The 25444-nt window shown below is 34.2% G+C and overlaps 1 protein-coding gene across 1 annotated transcript in view; it reads left to right on the top strand.

Moving 5' to 3' along the window:
- The first annotated feature begins 876 nt into the window (after positions 1-876).
- The window catches only part of ken (zinc finger and BTB domain-containing ken and barbie protein), a 79331-nt gene continuing 54763 nt past the window's right edge, over positions 877-25444 (top strand). The window contains exon 1 of the mRNA XM_072545842.1: positions 877-1412. The gene's annotated coding sequence lies outside the window, so the exon portion shown is untranslated. The remainder of the gene's footprint in view (positions 1413-25444) is intronic.

Genomic DNA, 25444 nt, shown 5'->3' with positions numbered 1-25444 from the left:
CGTGATGCAAGATTCAGCATATCTACGTATCTAAACTCTACACAGAGCTAGAGCTTTTGCGGCAAATTACACAGTTGTGTAGACCTCTCTTTTTGGATGAACAAGCTTTGATTTTATAGAATTGGGCACATAAAGTAAAGTAAAGCATCAATTTGCTAATTCTCACGTATCTTCTAAATAAGTTACAGGGGTTGATTTCACAGCAAAATCATGGAAGTTGTTCTATTCCCAAACTTGAGAATACCAAAAAAATGGTCATCTCTTGGGTTGATGAATCTTTTCACGCAAAACATTTTTGTAGTTTTTTGTTATCCTCGATCATTTTCTAGCATTGCAATTATTGCCACAGCCCCACGTGCTATTAGCAGTTGTTATACAAAATAATGAATGGCAAACTAAAAAAATAATCCGCACAATGAATTTAGCACATAAATTTTTATTTTCTAGCTATAAAGAATTCTCAATAGCGTCAATATATGATAGATGACACATAAGACAGATAACATTTCTCCAAAAACAAGCTTAATCACATAGTAATACAATAGGTACGTTAAAATTTGCAAACATTTTGCAAGCTGAAAACAATTTCAAATAATTTATATTAAATATGAATTAATTTACAAAACCGCTATGATTTACACTAACTACCCTTTGATGTTCAACCTAAAATTGTGGAACACGGAAAATTATTTCTAAGTTGTATTATACACATAAATAATAATACTGCGACATACTAAAATAGAATAATATACGATCAGATACATAAGATAAATAACTAGTTTGAAATTGTAAATAGTACATTGGGCAGAGTAGCTAAAAATCGCGGTGCTCGCTCTTTGCGACCTTGAAAGTACTAGAGAAAGAGTTAATTATAAGCTGCGAGTGAGCCAGTAGTAACAAAGTTGTGCGCAGCGGTGGGAGGAAAAGAAAAGGTGGGAAATTATAGAGAGAAATGAGGAATTATGTAGTAATATGAGTGATTTAATGAGCAAAGTTAATGTAACTTATATTTGGGATGTATCAACGAGGTAAAGTGTTAGATTTAAGTAGAGAGCGTCGCTAGCGACGCTGTCACCGACAATCGACGACTGAAATTCAGTCAGGACTTCAGGAGACTTGCTTGAATACACACCGTGCATTTGTGAAGGCTCGAGTCAGTTCACTTTTACTTTCATTTGTGGCGCAATCTGGTGTTGAAAACTCGTGCCCCAAAAATATACAACACTCGACGCGAAGGCAGGACAGCGAGAAGACGCGATTCATCGCGGTGCAACTGGTTACGGCGATTCTGTAGTGGTAGTGTGGTGGAGCTATGGCTCAGTGGTATGGTGGTGTACTCTATTTTGGTGCTCGCGCCCACCCCCAGGATATACAACCCGCGGGAACCCCTTAAGGACTAAATTTTACTCCGGGTATGTTACAACACTATTTTACCCTCTTAGACAACCTGTTGCTTGGCTTATAAATTACGTGAGCTATTATTTTCGCGCATTGTTTCGCGCGCCTCGTGGAATTACTGAACTGCTTTCAGTTTATATTATGTAACTCTCATTTCTATTATTTTTATTACATCACCATTCATTAAATATCTATTAACCATTAGAAAACATTTAATTGTTCCGTTTATTTCTCCTTAAATATTTTTACTTTCAAAATTAACAAAATGATGCTCGATTAGCCTGTAACCAGTAATTTTAACATATTTTTGTTTAATACAAACAAATTCCCTTTCCTGTCTTTCAGATTTCTTCAGATTGTTCTGCAGCTGTTTCAATTTCTCAATTCCATTTCAACTGTAATATTATATACAATATTAAGACGTCTTAAGGTTGTATTGATTTCTTCTTAAAAGAATAATACATTTTATATATTCACACTAACTAATCTTCTAGATATCTTTAGTTAAACAAAAAAATGTCCATCCTTTTCTTTTATACTATATTGTACATTTTAAATTCTTCATATTTTTGTTCAGTTGTCAGTTTTCAATTTGCAATGGCAAACCTTTTAGTTTCGAGTTAGATAAAAAAGGAACACATTTTTATTTAACACAAAATATTATATAAATCTACTACTATATTAACAACTATGTCTTATAATTTTCCGTGTTATTTACTATGATCCTCCAAATGTTTTTTCTTTTATTCGCTTACAGCTGATATAAATTGTCAATCCACAACTTTACTTATCATTTCTCCAATATTAACATTTCTTTCTTCTTTCTTTCCTATCTTTTTATCAGTATTTTTCTCCATATAAGTAGTGATTATACTACCTTTTATTCGCATTCGTTTCTCCATATCATATGTTATGATGTTAGCAATATTTGTGTTTTTTGTGCATATTGAAAATAAATCTGTTGGATATATTTTAAAGAAAAGACTTAACGTTTCTTATTGTTTGGTCTCCAAAAACCTACATTCCGGGTATAGGAATGCACTTCCCAATTTCATTTCTTAACTTAAATTAGAAGTAACTAAATAGTAATTGTATCAGAAATATTGACCATTTTTTATCTTGGCAATGGTTGATAATAGGTTGGGGTCCTGGTATTTTATAAAATTGCTTTAGATTTACGCAATACTTCAAGATACTCGTCATATAAACTATGGAATTAGCGGTTACTAGAAGGAAATTAATATTCAAAGAATAAATATTTTGTGAAGATTAAAAATAAGTACTGTGTTTTATAGTATTTTGGCATGTCACGTGTAACAATTACAGGAAAAATTTCTTTCAATATAATTTATTATACTACTTTAATTAATAAAATAAATAGGTTACACTTTCATCTTTATCAGTATATTTGGGATAGACTCGCTCTATACGTATTTTGTTCTATTTTCTGCATATTTTCATTAATATCACTTACACTTATATATTTGGTGATTGCTTCGTTGGCATTTTTTCTTGTATATTCTTCTAAATACCTTATTTAGTCTTTAGTCTTCCTACAAATGTTTCTTATTATAAATATTATGTCTCATAAATGTAAAAAAAAAAATAAATAAAAAAAGTAAAAATTAAATAAACGCCAATATTATAAGAACTAGTAAGTAATATAATTTTCACCAAATCATTTATGAATTCACCTATATACCCTGCTTCTTAAAACTTTATGTCAGACAAACAGAGAGCATGTTTAAAAAAGGCATAAAGGAACACAAGAGCTCATAAAAAGATTCCACACACTCTCTTTATATTGTAGGATAAAATCGTTTATTTTGTATCCTAAATTTGCTTTTAACAATCATTCAAAAGTACTAAAATTTGGTATTTTTCTTTTTGTATACATAATGATTTGGTATTAATGTTTGTATTATGTGTATACCATTTCCAATTTGGATGTATTTCTAGATATATCTTCTATTCCATCATTCTACTTCTTTATTGCTTACGTTTTCTCAATTATTTATGCATTGATTCTAGAAGTGTGGAATCCTTTTAATTATCATTCGTTGTCCCTTTAAAATCTCATGTATAAGGAAGAAGTGGATATAATAACTAAAACTCCTGGAGCAAAAAAGAGGAAAAGTTATAGAACAAAAGGGAAATTTATATTCACAAGTTTTTGTCCATTTAAAATCAATTAACATTAGATACTTTTAAAGAGCTTATTTTTCAGTTATTTATTTGGGAGTGGAACAAGATAATACCCAAAATTTAACTAGAAATTCTTTTATTGTACCCTTGGGCACATTTAGAAAGTCCTGGCGATATCGCAACACAGTTGTTAATTACACTTTACACTGGACGATTTTGTTTTCTGTCTAGAAATTCTTTACTCATTCTATATTTTTGGTAGAGCTCTTGTAGGTTCCATTACAAAAATTCAAGACAAGCAATTAGGATACATGCCGATAAAATATGCATTTATTCATGCGCTAAAATTTTGGAATATGCATCTATTGTAAATAGTATAAATTATTATTCTAGTACTCTTTAAATTAGCAAAACTAATGCCTTGACTTTTTACGTCTATCTTCGTCCCTGAAAATCCTCAGAGGAAAGACATTTATATTTAAATTTAAGTAAATAAAAAATGCAGATTTCAGTAATTAGCGTTAACTGGAGCCATTATGGTAATGTAGTTGATATAGAATTAGTTTGCTTCTATCTACAATGGTTTTGGTAATTTTTATAACTCATGGTGCTATGAAGTCTCACATATCATCATTTTGATGTCAAGGTTTCAGCTTCTATTTGGTAACTCATCATCATGGCTAGTTCTAGAGCTCTAAGTAACCTAACTATAATACAAGTCCCTAAGATGTCGACAAACATGGTATACTCAAGACTCTTGAGACAAGACGACATAGAGCCCTCCCATAGCAACAGTAAGTTCTTCGTAAGTTGCCTTACTGTGTTGAAGACGCGCCTTTAGGACTCTGATTGGGGTCCTTGAAACCTATTTGGGAAAAATACATAGTTCGCGACCGTGATCTCATCTCCACTCGTTCATTCTACATTTATATTTCATAAAAGTGATTCATTTCTGAGTCCATCAAGGCTACAATTCCCCAGACTTTACCAGTTTTCTGGGAAATTGCTTAGGCAACACTTTTCCACCTATGCTATAGATTTCTTGAGCACGATGGTGTCGCTCCTCGGGATTGCTCCATTTCAATTTCTCCATATGATGTGTCAGTTGTGGTGCGGATATCTGGTGACTGTGTGCGTTCGTGTATGCATTCGTGTGGTGTGTGTGTGTGTGTGTGTGTGTGTGTGTGTGTGTGTGTGTGTGTGTGTGTGTGTGTGTGTGTGTGTGTGTGTGTGTGTGAGTGCGTGTTATATTCAATAAAAAAATCTACAGTTAATGGCATAGCTTAAGCACCTATGTCATGTTCTGAGTTGACCTGCAAGTCAATTGGCTGCAGTACGACCGTTTATAACAACAATCGGTTTCCAAAAAAACCATTTAGCCATTGCGACATGCTGTGTTTGGGATGAAAACTTCCCCATCCAGTCTACCCTCCGTTGAGTGCAATCAAACTGAGTACGGTAAGTTTTGGCGTTCCTCTATTTGTCCACTCGGTCTGTGACGGTAAGGATTCGGCTGGGAGTGTTCTATTTCAATTATGCTAGGTTTTCCGCCAAATTCAGTTTTCTATTTTTTATAAGAGTTAGTTTTAGTTTTAGAGAGTTTTGATAGTTTTACCAGGGCGGCCGCGGCAACGCACATTCAACCTTGACAAGCGTACCATGTGGACACTATACAAAAATTTAGCGCTCCTTAAGAGCTTGTTCCTCCTGCTCTTAATCTCTTCCTACCTCAACACATTTATTCCTTCAGGCACGTTTTTCGTACTTATTTCGTTTCTGATGTTAGTTTTCCTACACGTTTTTCGTTTTCCTTGCTTTCGTCTTTCTGAGGGTTTTCAATTTCACGCTGCTCTCAGTAGTCGCTTTTTCTCCATTCGAACTACGTATCCATATTCCTAATTTATTACGGAAAGAAAAAAATCATTGCTGTAGCCGTTTCCGAGAAACAGTGGGTATGCCAACTTTACGGTAAAGCTGGCGTAGCCATAGCGTAGTGATTCTTGTAATTTGTAAGCCAGCATAGCCATAGCTATATCTCGGCAATAAAAATGGTTACAGGGCCTATATTGGCGGTATACTTTGTTGCTAATTAATTGCTACAATATCCATATAATAAGCTACGAGAAATAGTCCATATTTTATTGCTAAATTTTTGCTAATTTAAACTACCGCTCACACCGTGTGCTACCGATCTCACTCCCTTAAATTCACAAAAAATGGAAATAAACTAGTTTTAGGATAAAAATATACAGGCGTCTTTCACTGTTAATTTCTTGATGTAGTTCTGAGCCTTTTATTAATTCACCATCGAGCAACTAGGAGTACTGTAGCTTCCGAGAATCAATGGGTGTTGTTTTTGTGTTTTGGAAAAGGATAAAGCAATAAAAAGCATTGTTGGTGTTGAACTGCATCAATAAATTAAATGAAAACCATGTATGAACTGATTTTAATTACTAAATACGTAATATTTCCTGAAAAGCATAAAATTGATCATCAGTATATGATAACCAGTAGAGTCTCAACCTCGATAGAGGTAAGATGTATTTACAGTCATTGAGTTTGTATACATGTGTACCTAGTATTCCCTATAGTTTGCGTGGATAAATATATGTGACCACTTAGATAGTAACTAACATAGATTATATAGTATATTTCACACTTTTTCAAAAACCTGTTGCCGAGACATAGATATGGCTATGCTCTCTTTACCGTAAAGTCAGTATAGCCATTGTTTCTCAGAAACCGTTGCAGCAATAAATTGGTTGTTGGCGTAAAACTTCCACAATAAATTAGCAATAAATTTCTTGCAGTTCGCCTTTTGGCCTATATCTCGGTTTTCCAGGGGGTGTGTTTTGAGCTAGGGGGACAGCTTTTGGAGATTGGTTAATATACCAATCAACAGGAATGAATTTAGCAATAAAATATGCTGTTAAGATGGGCCCTGTACCCCTTTTTCTTGCCAAGATATAGCTATGGCTATGCTGGCTTTACCGTAAAGTTAGCATATCCACTGCTTCTCGGAAACGGCTACAGAAGTAAATTGTTTCTTTCCTTAATAAATTAGCAATGGTCTGAATTCGGCTTATAAAATGGATATACTAACTTTACAGATATGCAGTTATTGCATATTGTGCATATTTCCTCTATGTCCTAGTGTGCGTTTTCTTGTAATTTTTCATCTAATCTAAATAAAAATATTGGACTTTCGTCTCCTCTACAAAGACTTACATCATTGGTTCAATTAATTTTTTTATTATTATTATATAACAGGTACATCGCCACTACATTTAAGTTGGTGGACAGTGAGGTTTTTGATCAAGGTTTTCTTCCTCTAGACTAATTATTTACTACGATTTATGAGATTTGTCTTCCCTGTTTGATTTTTTCACTCTTTGACATTGCTTCTTCAGTCTTTGATCAATTTTTACAATGTCCTAGGTTGTAGCTCTTACATCCGGCAAGATTAGCCCTGTTTTTTCAGAGAAGTGTGCTCCTCTATCCCTCCTCCCTTCTCATTTTTTGCGAGATGAAACCCTAGGTTGGAACTGGCTTAGCGAAGTTTCGTCTTGGGTAAATCACTGGAAAAGCTCATAAAGTCTGTACAGCTTATTTGAATGCTAATGTCTTTTTAAGATGAGTTGTCTTATTCTGTAAGACAAATTTGTTTTTTGAGCCACCAATAATTTTTGTTGTTTTTCGTAATACCAGCTGGTCGTTTCGTCATGTACGCAATTTGTTTTAGTGTTTATTGATTTTGTTAACAATTCGTTTCTGATGAATGAATTCCAATCATGCGATTCCTGCCAGTCGTAACACGAGTGAGTCTTTGATTTGTTGATCGTAAGTACATCGTATAACAAACCAATACAGTTCCAAGCTCGGCCTCAATCTTTATTGCATATATTTATTCCAGCTACGCTTCACATTATTGTGATTATAACGTACATGAAAACAAAAACTTTATGACATAATAAAGTTGATGTTGAGTTCCTGTTTGGAAATGGTTTAAAATTAAATTTAGTTTTACTACTGAAATATAGTAATAACAAAACCGAAAATTCACATATGCTTCACGCAGTATATAAATAATGTAGTAATGGTAAATCGTACCATTTTTTCCGAAAAATCTCTGTTTTGTCACTTGTTTAATTTATTCATTTCTTTTTACTGTTTGTTTATTTTTTCATCGTTTTATTTGTAACGTGTTTTCATTAATCTATATGCCTTCATGATTTTATAAATTTGGCCATGGTATGTGTCCTGCCATTATTTATACATATGTTATAAGAATTACATCATCAGCATATCCTGAAGATATCTTCAAATTACTGATATTCTCATTTGTAATTTAACTAAAGTATCTATGTATATTCTCTATAATATTTGTATATTCATAATCTTTTTAATATGTTAATCATTACCATTTTTGAAGCCAGCTTGTTCTCTGATTACTTCCAAGCATACAATGAAAAAAATTAAAATCCAAACAACTAATGATACTATCTAGAAATGTGGCAAGTATTCAGTTCCTGCAATTCAAGGATATAATACTTGCGTTAGAGATATCTAGTAATAGTGGCAAATATTTACAGTAATCACAGAAAGTGTTGCTGAACAGAATTTGAATAAAGTCTGTGGTTAATGTGTCACACAAATATTTGATTAAGATGAATTCTAGGCGGTGAATCATATATTCATGATACGAAGTAATTTTTAATTGTACTTCCAAAATCGTATCACTGTACTGAGGAAAAATTTCTTGCCGAGAAATAAAAACGTTGATTAAAACATAACTGCTATAAAATGCTGATGAATGTGCTCGTTCTGATCAGGATAACATAGTTATTTATTCCCCATATTAACACAAGTACGTCACCTTATTCCCCAGATTTAGTTCTCAACAATTATCGTCTGCTTTCAAACCAAACAAAATGTCTTATCAGCTGATCCTCCTTTGGATGATCTAAAACTCAGAAACAAATGCGTTCGGGGTACGGCGTTTATTGGAGAACACCGCCTTATATAGATATGAAACTTGGGTAATAACGCAAATATGCATAAAAAAAGTAAAAGCAATGTACGCATTAAGTGAAAATATTTTTTCCTTATTATTTACTTTAAAAAACATTCATCTCTAAAATCAAACAAATATTATTATATTAACGAATTCTAACTTTGACTAAGCTCTACATTTTATTTATTATGGGGTTAACATTAAATTAAGTCAACTTATAACTAGGCCTATTATTTCGCTTTTACTGATAAGGAAGTATTTTTGCAAATGTTGTGTGTACAAATATATTAGAGAAAGTCCATAGTACACTAAAACCTTTAGTTTTAAGCGGTATGTTAAATCTAGAAGAAGGTACAAGCTATCAATTATTTAGCTTCCCTTATTTTTCTTTTGTTAATGTCTGATTTTGACAAAACTGTTTCTGAGTTTTTATATCGAGCTCTGTATTTATTGTCTTACGTATCCAATCCGTATTTTATTGTCCAAAGTTGAACATAGGCCTCCCCCAATTTCTTCCAGTTCTGTCGGTTTGAGCTTTCTGCAACCAATTCATTCTAAGCATCATCAATGGGAATCAAGGATCACAACCGCACGTGGCCGAACTCTACTCAAAAGTACTGTAATAAAGAAGCATAGTACTCTATCCACTGGTCAACCTACCTACTGGTCTACTAACAGGTGAACAATACTGGATCTCATTGACTTCTGTGTCGATAAGATCCGCTACTCTGCGTAAATACAGAGGTATGCCACAACAGACCTCCAACATTAAACAACAGAATAAGAAACTTCATAATTAATCATGGCAAAGCTTGCACTTCTCGATATCCGGTCTCGGTAGGAGTACCTCAAACTATTGTACTCGGTCCATCCCTATATTTACTGTACACAGCTGACATCCCCACCAGAAATAATACTACGATTGCTACGTATGCACGTCATAATGTGTAACTCATGTGAATCCAAGATTAGCGTCCAGAAATTTGCAAAACCATTTAAACCAATTAGAAAACTGGTTAAAACTATGCCGTGCCAAAGTAAATAATGCTAAATGACTCATATCACGTTCACATTAAAAATAGAGAACTGTCATGGTATCTGTAATCCGAAAATTACTACCTGCTAGGAACGATGTCAAATATCAGGGTATTCACATAGATAACAACCTAAATTGGGGAAACGTATTAGTTTAATTTCTTCTCTACAAGACAATACTACGACCGGTATGGATGTACGGGATTCAAATCTGGGGAACTGCCAGTAATACAAATATGCAGACTACAAAGATTTCAATCCGAAGTCCTTCGTGATGTCTGCAACGCCGTATTGTATGTCCCAAACTATGTTATTCATCATGACCTGAATGTCGAAACTGTTAAAGAGGCAACTGTCACTTAGTGTACAAACTACTTCAAGAGACTATCATCTTGTCCAAATTCCTCCTGATCTCACCACTGCTTAGAAGACTGAAAAGGTTGAATCGTGTAGATCTTCACCACTAGGAACAACATAGAAGATATTCATTTGTATGAAAGGCAGAAATTTGGAAATGGAACTAAATATAGGTAAAGGGTGCTCACCACTGGATGTAGCTCCCACTGTGTCATTGTTTCTATCTCTTTCAAACATATTATTTATTGTTATATTGATAACATATTGCAATAAATAAAGGAAGATAAAAATAACCTCTTCGTGCGTCTTTTTCTTTTTTTCTTTCCTTTGAGACTCGATCGGTTTTTTAATATTGATTCTTCTAAACCGTTTATTCATCATTATCATGATCAATGATTACAATGCATGTAGTCTTATGGAGTCTGGTTATTTAATTTTGCTTCCATTTCTTACCATACAAAAGTTGTATAGTATTGTACATAGGTTTATTGCATGGCAATGTTTGCTCATTGCTAGACGTGAGCCATTCTGTCGAAAGCTTACTTACCTTATCTGCTTACTATTCTCATCTCATGAAATACATCCCTATTACAAATACACGCAGTAAGTCTCAACTATCATCTGATAAAAGTTGTTTAATTAAAGAAACGAGACAATAAAACCTGCAACAGATTGACAATAAATAATAAACAAATTGCGGCTCATTTCGTCGTTGTTACAGTGTGGCTTTAAGCCTAAGTGATTTGTTTTTAGCAATAGGGAGAGCAAATTAGAGACATCCTTTGGTAGGGCATTAATCAAGTAATGGTCTGTGATTATACAAGTAATCTCAAAATTAACTACAAGAGAATCTATTTAGACAATGTTCTGAAGATATTCAATAACTTAAAACTAAAATATTTTCCAGAAAATGATACTTTTTTATATAGTATATAGATATACATTTTTCTTTAATTCATGGAGCTCTAAAAACATTTTTACAAAATTTTGCTATGTTTAAACCGCATATCGGATTTCCGCATTCCTGCTTATTATTCTGTCATCAAACAATTTCCCAAGACATTGAAGTGTTGATTTACGAATCTATTTATATACGAATTTAGGAAAATAGTTGTGTTGGTCATGTAGTGATCGTTTTCTAAGTTAATTTTACCTATTAGAACTTGGCTGCACATATTATTGAAAGGTAGATGACCCAAATAAGGCCACGTTAACGTTTGAATTGTTTGATTTGAATGGAGACATATGAATTAGAAAATAATAAGGCCAATAATAATAAGGCCAAATAAAAAACAAACCATTTTGTGTTCATTTAGGTTAAAAAGAAATACAACTGACTCCAAATGAACGTTAAATTTATTTTACATATATTTATATTATTTTGAATTACTTATTTCCAAAATGAATATTTTCAAAAAGTACATTTTAAGCAGATAAATGTGTCTGTTGGATTGTGTAATTCCTACGTATTCTCCGTGGACATACCGTCCACAGGCTGAATACACTCTCATATTTCTTATCTGGTCCTCGTCACAAACGAAGCAGTACCATGATTCCTTATGGGACAGGCCTCGCCACATCAACAAAGTCTTTTGTTGATGGCTTCTTAATTGTACCACTCGTAGACGGTAGTGGCGGATCAACAATTTCAATCCTAAAAGATTCTTTTTTCACTTTCATTTGAAGGCGTTTGGGCTGTTCATGTTTCTTTTTAATAGTTTTCGGTGCAGCGTCGCCTTTATCAGAAGGAGCAACAAATAAGTTAACTACTAGCTTTTGGACTGGTGAATTAATGAATTTTTCTTTGAATCCATTTAGTGTTAATATTGGACAACATTTCTGCAAAGGACGTGTTTAGCTTAGATGTGGTGTCTTCAAAGGTAACAGTTGGTATAGGTCCCATCAATGAAGATAGATTCATCGATTCTGCAGAAATACTTTGTTCACTTCTTGCACTTTTCTTCTGATTTGTGGAAGTGCTTGAGTCTTGCTCGTTTCCATTTTCATCATTGGGATTTTCAAGCTCGGTTACGCATGAAGGTGCATAAGCGCTCTCTGGAATCACTGATGGATTAAAAGGGTAAATTCCCGTAGCTTTGAATCCAGAGATAATATTCTTGGTGTCATAGCTCTAGCCCAAATTTTAGAAAATCTTCTTCCACAGACTGTGCGTCTTATCGAGAGTTCAGGATTATTAATCCAAAAACCAAGAACCAAAACAAACTTATCCATAGGCTGTAGGTCATGGGTTGTATTGCTTAGCAGAAAAAACAGCGTAATATCGTACTTTTCAGCAGCTTTAACGATTTTTGCATTTAAATCACACCTAACACCATCAAAAATGAACAAGGTATTTTTACCTTCAACTCGAAACTGTTGAAAATGTTCGATCCACTTCACACAAACATCGTGTTTTATACTTCTTTTTAGTGTCATAACTACCTTGATTCCAGGAGGAACATTTTCTTCCCATTCTGGTTTGAACCTTTGACCCTTTAATAATATCATTGGTTGGATGTACTGACCACTAGCATTGGTATACGACACGATTGTCACGTTTTCAGCTTGCTCAGGTACTACTTTATGCACTCTATTTGTCCCTTTCTTAGCAAAAATTTCCTGTTGGTGGTGCAGTGTCAAACGGTAGCCCTTTTCATCGATGTTGTAAATATTTTGAGGCTTTCCGGCAACGTCCAATTCCTCCATGACGATCTTCAATTTGTCAAATAATCAGTAACAATCACTTTGTTAAGTTTACTTGCTCTTGCTAGATTCAAATTTTGTATTTTACGCCTGCCACATCAAGGTGACGACCAAAAATAATCTCAACCACTTACGTCGAGCATTTGTTTCATTGGGTTAAAAGTATGTGAAATATTGCTTTCCTCACAGAAAGAAAATACGCTTACAGCAAGACGAAAGATTATTAAGCGGTGTAATTAAGTTTCTTGATCAGGTGATAAAATCGTATTTTTACCTAATTTTCTAGATGGTATACTTGTTGTCAAATGGTTTCATAAGGTCCTCCTAGGTATCCGGAATTCCTTTGAAGCTTGGGTGATAGACATTCCGTTTTCAACAATGCTCAAGGCCTGCTCCATTTGTTCTTCGGTCCATTCAGCTCGCTTTTTCTGCATCTCCCGGCTCCATCTTGTCTAAAACATATGAACAAAAATCGTTAGTTTAGTGCAATTTAACATAGTAATAAGCTTTCATTTATAAATAGTGAGATATTTCTACATAATCACAACGTTTAAAGGTCAATTAAGAGAATAAAATATGTACTAAACCATTTCCCTAATAAGGCCAGGGCTGGCACTAATATGGTCAGGCACTGGCCTTATTAGGACACCCTTGTTTACCGATTGAGTCTGCTACAATAACCACTATATACTTCATGTGTTTCAAAGACTCATGCTATGATCTTATAATACAGTTAATGCTAAACTCGAAAATGAATACCACTTAGCAGTTTTGATGGATAATTAAAATCTAATTAACATCTGTCCAGTGTTAGTACTTTTATAAATAAAGGATGTTAGCCTTATTAGGGCCATGGCCTTATTTGGGTCACCTATCTAATATTAAAAAGTCAGAAATACTTTGATCCTTTTATCTTTTTGTATAATCTTTTTTTTTCTGTCCATTGCACTGCGAGATTTTCATTTTTCTTTGTGATATTTATAATTGGTATTTATTTTTTCTTTTCTAATATTTAAGAATCAATTAAAAATTCGCTTTCACAAGGCTTAACAGGAAGTTTCTACGTGATAAAATATTTCTACCATTTCTCTGTCCACTGAATTTTCATTCTAATGTGCAAATCGTGAGTTGTGAAAATCCTTTCTTGTACAGTGTTAAATAAAATATCATCTTTCAACGTGCCATTAGAAGCCTCATTTAATTTTTTCCAGTAAGCCACATAATAGTTTAATAACTATGCTAAATAAGTAGACAATAATGGGAGTTTCAGTTAAAATGTAATACACCATAACGAAACATAAAAGCTCCGAATAAATGTTCTGTAAAGTGTACGAGGTTTGTTAAAAAAATGATGACTTTATTTTTTTTTTTTTTAAATTGATTCATCAATATATTTTTCGTTCCGTTCAAAGTAATCCCTCTCAGATACTGAACTTGTTCAACCGCCTTTCCAATACTGGAAGCACTTCCATTATGCACTTTTTCCACCCTTAATTGGATTTTTTCTGTTTGGGTAACAGGAGAATAAGTCACAGGCGGGTCAATCCTGTTAATATGGTGGATATGCTGTTTTTAGACAAAAAACTATGAGCGGGTAATGTCGTGTGAGCTGGTGCGATATCGTGGTGCACAACCCATGACATGTTTAACAAAATTGCATGATATGAGCCAATCAATATAGCGACATCTTCAGAAAGTTCTGTATTAGTGATTCGACGATTCTCCATAAAAATTTTATTCACTTATTTTACATTTTCATCGGTTGCTGACGGGATGACAGGTCCATGGCGAATATCGTCAGTATCTTGGGCCATTATGCCATTAACAATAACAGCCATCTACTGCCCATTACGACATATAAACAAACAACAATTCACACAGTTATTCAGATGTCTTGGAAACAGATTCTTGGCAGGTGGAGACTACAACGCTAAACATACACACTGGAGATCTAGACCTACTTCTCCAAAAGATAGACAACATTATATGGGTATGCAAGACAACAATCTTAAAAACATAACCACGGGTGAACCTACCCACAGGTCTAACGATAGAAATAAAATACCAGATCTGGTAGATTTTGGTGTCACCATGGGTTTACCAAACAACCACTGAGAGCTTCTTTTTATTGTGATCTGTCTTCTGACCATTCTCCTGTTGTTATAGAGGTAAGTTCAGAAATCCTTTACAGAACACTATCTGCTTCATTAACTAACAAATCCACAAACTGGGAATAATTCAGAGAATTACTAACTAATAAATTAGAATTAAATATCTCACTAAAAACAAACCTGGAAATTGACAATGACACAGAATACATCCATCCATCCATACAAAAAGCTGCATGGGAATCAACGACAATCAAGGAAATAAATAGCCCTACTCATGAACTACCCAATAAAATTAAACAAAACATTATTGAGAAACGAATATTAAGACGTAGATACCAGCTGACTAGAGCACCACAACACAAGACCAATCTGAATAGAGCCACGGCACAGTTAAAAGCATTATTAAATAACCACAAAAATATTGGTATACATTCTCATCTCAGACATATTTCTCCAACCAAAGACTCGGCCGTAGCATCACACAAAGTACAGGCTAACCTAAATGCAATACAAACTTGGCTAAAGTATTCTTCGTAAACATTTTGTCCACTTCATTAACATTTTGATCGGTTCCTGACGGGCTGAGACGTTCATGGCGAATATCGGAATTACCACCCTCTAGGCCTTCTGAGAGGAACTTGTACCAGATTTTTTGCTCAAAATAGGCTCGCCAAATGTAATAGTCAACATTTTGAATGCGTCGGAGATTGTTTGGTCCATTTTTTGAATGACACAAAATCGCCAAGCACACTTAGCACACAAACTAAAAAATACAATATGACTGATAATTTCAACATGTGTTGGGTAATACCAACATACCAAAAAAAAATTGAATGTATGTAGCCCGCGAAGTCACTTTTTTTTTAACCGCTTATAATGTAGATTTAGTTTATTATTGATAAAGGAATAGCAATTTTACTCATGTAATGAAAATTTTCTTCCAATCGATTATTTGAGATTTCAAACTTTTTTTAAGGTTATTAGTTCTAAAACTAGAAATTACTTTAACAAGTTTTTATTTATGGCTTGATCCAACAACCCTATCAAACTTCTTGCAGATATTCAAACTTAACCAATGTCTTTTAAATTGATTTAGATCAAATCGATCTACGTAATAAACGTATATGTATGTTGTATTACACATTATATCGCAATGTTCTACAAACTATCTACATTTTCAAAGTAAAAGTAACACCTCGCATTTTACTACAAACCGCGTAAACTGTAATTTTGCAATTACTGACGCTCAAACGATGGCGTCAAACAACGGAAGTTTCTTTTAGCGTTTAATAAAATTATAACTTTAACGGATATTTAAGGAAATACTTGTTAAATTCCGTATAGGCTGTAATTTTCAAACTGCTCACAATAAGCGGCCAGGAAAACAGAACAAAAACTTTCAATAAGATAAATAAGGGAATTCGTAATAGTTAAAAAGATATTCTAGAAATATTTGAACATGTTATTTAATATTATGTGAGTAGGTGATTGCCGGTATAAGCAATCCCCCACTAACTGGCCAACGGCTTCGGGCGGATGAGTTAGTAAGTAGTAGGGCACTTTTTTGTCCTGTGGTTGAGAATTTGGCTTCAAAGGCGGATGAACCTATTAGTGGTCAACGGCATAAGGATGTAGAAGGCAACGGGAAACCACTACATTAAAGATCGTCAGATTTCCCTAGAACAATAATCATGCAAAGTGCGGTCAATCACATGGCCCCTAGTCCACGGCGGACCTATAATAGTCGAGGGGTGCTAAGAATCTCCGCGAGGAGGAGCCATCCGAATGTGGCAACTAACTATATAGAGAACAAATCCTTTTTAAATGTCGGGACATAGAATGTGAGGAGTTTGTTCGAACAAGGAAAGACGCACAACACGATTCAGGAAATGAACAGACTGAACCTAGAAATATTAGACATAAGCGAAATGCGCTGGCCTGGTTCCGGTAAAACATTGGTCATGGATAAAACGATATACTACTCCGGAAATGACACCTGAGATCATCTATATGGAGTTGGAATAATTATCTCCAGGAGAATCCAAACAGTCGTTGTAAATTTTGTTCCCTTTTCGGATAGTATGCTATTATTACAAATACAGGGTAAGCCAGTGAACATTTATGTAGTAGAACATTAGTGTATGCTCCAACTGCAAATAAATCACAAGCTGAAATAGAACATTTTTATGATCAAACAACTTCTACAATACACAAGAAAGGAAGAAATTACTATAATAATGGGTGATTTAAATGCAAAGATAGGAAAAGGCCGAGTCGACAATATAATAGGTGATTATGGTTGAAGAATAAGGAATGCTAGAGGCGACAGATTGGCTCAATTTTGTCAAGAAGAAAACCTGGCGATTATGAACACATGTTTTCGATTACCACTCCGTAGACTGTATACCTGGAGGTCACCACAGGATAATGAACAAAATTGCATTAGAAATCAGATCGACTTTATTCTAACCAATCTAAGATTTAGAAATTCCATTGTAAGCGTTAAGACTTTTCTTGGAGCAGATGTACCCTCAGACCATAACATCCGTGTCTCAAAAATTAAACTGAGGGTAAAAAAGATAATAAAATCCAAAAGTTTTAAGGTGAATACTCAGTTACTCAAGATAAATGAAATCCGTGCTGAGGCTTCAACTTGTATCAATCAAGAAATGAAGAAATTAACATCAGAAATGAAAAACACTGAGAATATGAACATTATGTGGAACAAAATCAAAGATTCTATTATAAAAACACAGAAAGAAACTCTACAAAAGAAATCAGAAAGCCGAAAACCTTGGATGACTCAAGAAATACTGGAAATCATGGAACAAAGAAGAAAATATAGAAACAAGAACCCAAATAAGTACAGAGAAAAACTAATAAGGAACAAAATAAAAGAGGCTAAGGAAAAGTGGATGATGGAAACATGCATCGAAGTGGAAGAATTGCAAAAAAAGCATGATCATTATAATTTACATAAAAAAGTGAAAGAATTATCTGGAAAATCACGAACAAATACACCTAACCGATTAATTGACAAAAGCAATAAACCTATTAATAACCCAATTGAAATTAAACAAGTATGGACTAAATATATTGAACATTTTTTCATGGACACAAGAACGGAACCAACACAAATTGATAACGAGGAAGCTTCAATAATATAAATCTGAAGTCCAATATGCTATAAACAACTCAAAATCTGGCAGAGCCCCTGGACCAGATCGAGCTGAATAAACTTATAGACAATTTAAGTGCAATAACTATACTCTTTAACAACATATACAAATCTGGTGAGATACCTACAGAATGGCTGCTATCCACCTTTGTTCCGCTACCAAAAACGAACAACCCCAAACACTGTAATGACTATCGATTAATCAGCTTAATGTCACACTTATTAAAAACATTTTTAATGACTATACATGCAAGAATAATCAGAAAGTGCGAAGCGGATATGAGTAATAGACAGTTTGGCTTTCGTAACGGCTTCGGAACAGTGGAAACTCTGTATAGTTTCACAACTCTTGCCTAAAAATGTCGAGACCAACAAAAAGATTTTTTCGTTGCGTTTATAGACTATGAGAAAATTTTTGGACCTAACATTGTCATGGAATGTATAAAGAGAAAAGGACTCGACAAAAATGACATTAACATAGTGAGAAATCTCTATTGGAACCAACAGGCTGTGGTAACATTAGATGGAAATAGCACGGATGCGCAACAGATAAGTAGAGGAATGAGACAGGGCTGTGTACTTTCATCATTACTATTTAATATATATTCCAAAAAGTTATTTACGCAAGCACTTGAAAATTGTACAGAAGGGATCAAGATAAATGGTGAAAATATAAATAACATCCGTTATGCTGACGATACAGTCATTATCGCTGAAAGTGAGACAGACCTGCATACGTTACTAAACACAATTTGTGATACTGGGGAACAGTTTGGTTTAACAATAAACATAAAGAAAACAAAAACCATGGTTATCAGTAAGAGGGGCAAAGTCATTACAAGGATCCAGATAAAAAATTAAGATATTGAGCAAGTGGACAAAATGAAATACTTAGGAGTCTGGATTATGGAAGATCTGAATCCGAAATCAGAAATTCGCTCAAGAATAGAGCAGTCAAGAGCCTTTTTAAAGATGAGGAATTTTCTGAGTAATCAAAGACTCAATCTGCAAATCCAATATCGGATGGTAAAATGTTATATCCATTCTATTCTTCTTTATGGTGTCGAAGCCTGGACTGTTAATGTTGACTTAATGAGAAAACTGGAAAGCTTTTGAAATGTGGCTTTTTAGGAGAATTCTGAAGATACCATGGACCGATCGTATTACGAACGAAATGGTGTTGCACAGAATGGGAAGAGACAGAGAACTTTTGACCACCATTAAAAGGCGAAAGACAGCATATTTGGGTCACATATTTAGGTTGTTGCAGCTGATTATGAAGGGTAAAATCGAAGGAAAAATGGGTCCTGGTAGACGACAAACATCCTGGCTGAAAAACATTCGCGACTGGACCGGGTTAAACACACAGACGCTCTTAAGAAAAGCAGAAGATAGAGACGAATTTGCATTGGTTATAGCTAACCTTCATTAGTGGAGACGGCACTAGAAGAAGAAGAATTTAACATTATGAATACATAAGAAAACTTTAGATAAACTGAGAAGAAATAGGAGAAAACAATCGATGATATACTTACAAAATATTAGGACAGTGAAATTTATAAAACTGATAGTTAAGGAAGAAAGTAAAAGGGGAAATCCCAGTGGTTAACTATATACCATAATTTAAAAAAACTTACATAGAAGTAGACTTTTTGTGTATAATAGTATATTTTATTAAAAAATTATTTAAACATTTATCCTACAGGATTACAAATCTTCAAAATTATTTCTGTCCAATCGAACCATCATCAGTGAAAAACATTAAAAGTAGGTCGTTGAAACTAGCTACGTCATCAGGTATAGAAACCCTTACATTACATAAAAATCATAGTTAATTTTAAAATTGTACTGACACTAGGTCGTTGTAATAAGATTTAACATCAACGGAACATACACCTTCCGTGCTCGAAAGGGAGACAACTTTGTCCGACTATTATAATCAGCCAACTGAGTTAAACCAGGATAAATTTCCTACCATATCTCGTTTGGCCAAAGATATCGTATCAATTCCAGCTAGGTCCGTACCAGCAAAAAGGCTTTTATGCTGTGCTCCATGTTCATTCTGAGGTTGGCTTTGGGTAGAGTTTTGTTTCTCTGAGGATGACAGGTTTGCTTGACAGTATTCAGATGACTTTGTCGGAGAAACTAAATACGATACTCTTGATGTTAATGATAAAGCCAGGTCAACTACGACACCATTCAATTCAGTTACACTGGGAGTTAACTCTCTCTGCTCGTCTAGTTCCTGAGAAATGGTAGAATTTAGAGAAGGCTGTTGATTCTTATGTGCTTCCTCAGATTCCGTGAATATGATTCTGTTAATAGGAAAAATTCTAGTAACTCTGAAGCCATTGAAAGCTATCTCATCCTTCTGACATTTAATGCACTCGTGACATTTAAGCACTAAGAGGCCGGTTAATATGTCATAACCATTTTCGAAATTCTTGGCTGTACATGACTTTTAGAGGTCCCATGAATATCCTGTCAAGTGGTTGTATTTTGTGTTATGAGTGGGGTGGGAGTGATACAATTGAAACAGTTTTGTCTGGCCAAATCGATTAAATCAATATTTTGAGTGTGACTGAAATATTCGTCTAAGATGACAAGGACAGGATTCTCTTTCAAATATTTACAAATGCTATAAAGTGTTAGAATATTGTAAATAGATTTGCTTCTATCAATCCTGAGGGATGAGCCGCAACCGGATTTGGTTCCCGATGAAGCCCCTTTTTTCAGTTGATCGCTAAAATTCTTTCGTGAAAAAATGACTAAAGTGGTAACAAAGATTCCAGTTGCATTCACAGGCAACGATTATAATATTCAGCGTTCCACGTTCAGCAGATGTTAGTGCAGTAACTTGCCTTTTTCCATGCAGACCAATCACTTTAGTCACTTTTGACTGTCCAATAGATATACTACTTTCATCTACATTAAAAATTATATCAGATAAGAATTTTTCTTTGGCATAAACCCCTTCTAGAAGATTAACAAATCTATCTGTATTTTCTTTATTAAATCCAAAAACTCTTGCAAAGAACGTTCCAGTTGGCTTTCGGTCTGATAACTTGTTTTTGTGGCGTTTTAAATTCGTAAATCTGTACGTGTAAGGCCAAAGAATGATGCTTCCATGGCTAAACAATAATGAACTAGTTCATCCTCACATTGTTTGTAAGAAACCGGTGACTTAACTTTTGTTAGAGATGCGTCTAAGGGATTTCCATATTTTTCTTTGGCAAATCGGTGCAGAGTTGACCTTGGCACATTATATATTTTACTGGCTTGTTTTAAACCCATTGACTTTTTTCGTAGAGCATCAACCGCTCTTGACATGTCCGAAGCGGACCATGATCTCAATGTCTTGGTATTCGGCATGATATCTGCAAAATATTATCTATCAATTTCAATTTTAAAGACAAAAATGGAGAGCCCTCATTAGGAAATGTTGGGGAGCCCGGATTCAGCAACGCTTAACCTAAATTTAAATATCAAATTTCTTATTTTAAAATCAAGTAAAATCAAATGTTACACCAAGAATCAGTAGCTTGTAATTTAAGCTCTTTAAAATAATTTAATGTTTGTCAAAAAATGTGAATTTTATGAAGAATAAAGTAGGTACCTTTATTTTTAACAATATCGACACTCCTCATTAAGAAAATTTGATTTCAATTAAAAACTACAGTTTATATCATCTATACAAACCACATTTTGTACATACATTAAAGGAAAAAGATTATGATAAACGGTCGGAATTGTGTGTTAATAGAGGTTGCATTTCTTTTATAAATTCTAATTAGCCATTAGACGTTTGGTATCAAAAATTCATTGGTTCGTCAGTGCATTCTAGAATAAATATCGATGTATAGACAAATTGTAAATTAATGGGAAATTAATAAAATAAAAGTAATAAACATATTATCAATAATATAATTTAATAATAATTATACTCCAAAATTACGCATAGAATTCCAACATTCCATTTAAAATAAGAAAGTTTGCAGCAATTTTCACTCTAACCAAAAGTAATAATTAATCAAAAAATTGTTAAATTAGAAGTTTGAGCATCTTTTTTTTACCTCCTCCTTTGAAACATTGAAAACTTCTAATTGAATTGTTGCGTTAATTGTTAAAATGGTCTAATAATATAATTTTGATGTCTAATAATTACAAGACAAGTTGTAAAAACAAAATATGCTCTGAAAAAAATAATAAATATTAAATTTGTCTAACTTCACGTCAATTAGTGTTGTTTGTCTTATTAATTTATTAACTAGAATGAGATCTGGTCTATTATGTGGCACTGTTTGGTCTGTGAGCACATTGCGCTCCCTGTATAGCTTGTAGTTATCATTCTCAAGCATACTCTCAGGAACTTATTGATAATATGGGAGATGATTGTTTTGAAGAAGTTCCAGTTTGATAGTTATCTTTTGATAAAGTATCTTTCCTACTGAGTCATGCCTTTCCTCATGTTTAGTTGCAGCAAATGCTTGGCAGCTCTCGGTAAGATGTTGAATGGTTTCTTGAACTTGACATCTATATCAGCATTTGTCGCTTTGGATCTGGGGGTTTTTCATTTCAGGTAACTTTTGGTTGCTTTAACCTAATCCTGAATGGTGAGTAACGAAGCTTTTATTTCGGAGAACATATTTCCTGGTGTCAACCAATAGCTTGACGGTATATTGTCGACATAATCGTGACTGACTTCATTGGGATATTGCCCGTGAGGAGATGTATCCATCCAGGTGCGAATTTTTTTATCCTTAGTTTTATGGTGGTTTATGTGCATTTCTGGTTCACTGAGGTTAATGGGTGTTAAGACATCTACTGGGGAAATTGCGCGATGTAAAGTAGATCTCTCAGCCTGCATCCGAAAATTAGTTCTTAAATTAGCAATATATTTTTCTAAGTGCTCACTAATATCCATAAATTTTCTTCCTCCTAAATACCGCGGTAATGTTGTTCTTTCCACTGCCCTTCGAGGATGGTGTTTTTGTGCCTTTGTGAGGTTTTTCTTCATTTTACAATACCAAATAAATAGCTAAGCACGGAACATGCTTAGGTGTTTAGTGCCTTAAACAAATAAAATTTTTACTGTTAAGGTGTGAACGAAGTAGCTGTTTTACCCTTCGTATAAACTCCGTAGTTATCTCAGTTTTCATTTGCTTATGGTCAATTTTTTACGCTTGCTTTATTTCGAGGTATTTATACATATGATTTTCACTCATGTCCACGATGTTATGGCCATTTTCCATATCGAATCGTCCGTGTTGAACCTTTCCTTTGGCTATAAGTAAGATACGCCACTTATCTAGACCGAAGTGCATACTATTATTCGAGAAGGTCTCTACAGTTTTTAAAATCTAATCTAGGTGGTTTAAATTAGAGTGGAAGCCATTAATTAGAAATTATTCATATACAATAGATGATTAAGCTTCTCCACTATGGTATTGTTATTTTTGATGCTAAAACCTGAGTCAGTGGACTTCAATAGCTGGAATAGGGGTTCATCGCTAGACAGAACCACAATGGACTGAACGAGTGTCCTTAGAACAGAGCGCGGTTTACAATATTTTCAGTTTTGATACTGTTTTCACCAGGTATTTGGAGGTGAATTTTGGTCTTCCAATTTGTCATTATGTTTTTAAAAGGTTAAATATTATTATCAACTTTATACGTTCTTAATGTATTTATACGTCATTCATGCGCCATTGAGTCAAAGGCTTTCCTGTAGCCGATAAAAGCAGTAAAGAGATTCCTTTTTTGGTGTATGACTGCTTAGAAATGACTGAGTCGGCGATAAGGTGTTCTTGGCAACTCACGGAACCCTTATCGCATCCCTTATGTTGAGGTTTAGAGCAGAGTGTTGGTAGATATGCTGGTCTACACAGGATGTGACCAATCTATACAAAGTTAAAAGATAAGTAATTGCGGATTAGAAATAGCATGATTAATTACTGCTGATAAGCGCTGACGAACACTCCAGAACTTCTTTAGCTAGAGAAATTGAATTAGTCAATACCTCTCCTTGACAAATTGTAATCCTTTATTACCTGTGGTCTTTATTTATTTTTATATAGGTCTTGTTTGTTTTGTCCGATCGTATACACTTTTCGATCGTTCCAATTCCTATATAATTTGATGCCAATATTACAAGTTTGTTATCAAACCACTTTGTCATGATTACCTCCCCATCGTTGCTGATTATTTTTTCTGCAGTACCACGTCCACGGTTTTCCATTATTTTATTAGCAGATAAGCTAGGGCTACTGAATCTATTTTACCGTGCAGTACAAACGGCAAAGATATTTTTTGGCGCAGAATTTGTAACTACCGATAAGTAACTAGAGAAATATTTATCAAAATAGACTTTGCAATTATCCTATGTGATGCGATCACACAGCTTCTAAATGACAGCCGCGCCTTTTCCAAAAGCTGTTTTGGACAAGGCATCAACATTTTTGTTTGATCCAATCAATCATATCACCGCAGATTGCAAATATTTTTATACTCCATGGATTTGGTTTGTTTTTTTATATATTGCTTCACATTGAGTAATCCTTTGAACATCACTATTTGCTCATCAATTGACAGATTTGTCTACAATGGACAAGTGGTGACAACAAACAGGCGCGTATTGTTTCGTACAAAAAACGAACTTTTCAAAACCTGTTCTGATGCTCAACGTCATCCATTCTGTTTACAAAATGTAAAGTTTGCCTCAAGAAGTAAAATCTATTTAAATACTTTCAGCAATTTTGGGCACTTGTAATTTTGCATCCCGATAAAATTGGATTCTAGGATAATGTAAATTTCAAATAAGTATATGTATACCAACGAAAATTTGCACTTCCTCTATAGTAGTTGGGGAAAATCGTATTTCTGTCTGTACAGCACACAGGTTTATAGACTCTGCCATACGTGCAAATAAATCTCTTGTAAATTACTTACAGAAGATAGCATAAGGTCTCCAATTCTACAACTGGTGTTACATCTTCTACAAACCACTGGATGAGTGGAGTGACATACCTCACTTTGGCAAGTCATGTGATTTGATGTACGCCTTAGGGGTGAGATGATTATTTATAAGGTAATCATATCTTACCTTCAGAAAATGTTCGACAAGTGCTTGGTCCTGAACGACTACAGAGTCCACAGGCTCCACTTCTACTGTGGGAGGTTCAACTTCAATATTTGGTTTATTTGGACCTCCCATTTCCTGCTTGTAAGTCTTTTTCTTCAGTTTGTACTGAAATAGACTACTAGAATAGAAATCTTCAGTTTCTTTTTCAATGTCATTACCGTCGTCTGTCTGTACCGAAAATCTGAAAGATTTTCTATTATATTAAGCAAATACTCATGCGTCAAAGGTCGCTTTAAGTCCAAGTTGGCTACTGAAATATTATAAATCTGTTTATTTAAACAAGTAGTATGAATGGACTAGGTTATATTTACCTACTGTAGAATAAGCCGTTTACTCACATAGTCCACAAGTGAGGACGTTAC

This window comes from Diabrotica undecimpunctata, chromosome 10 (genome assembly GCF_040954645.1).
Source record: "Diabrotica undecimpunctata isolate CICGRU chromosome 10, icDiaUnde3, whole genome shotgun sequence".
Lineage (NCBI taxonomy): Eukaryota > Metazoa > Arthropoda > Insecta > Coleoptera > Chrysomelidae > Diabrotica > Diabrotica undecimpunctata.
The sequence above is the reverse complement of the archived record's forward strand: the minus strand, read 5'-3'. Positions and strand labels throughout refer to the sequence as shown.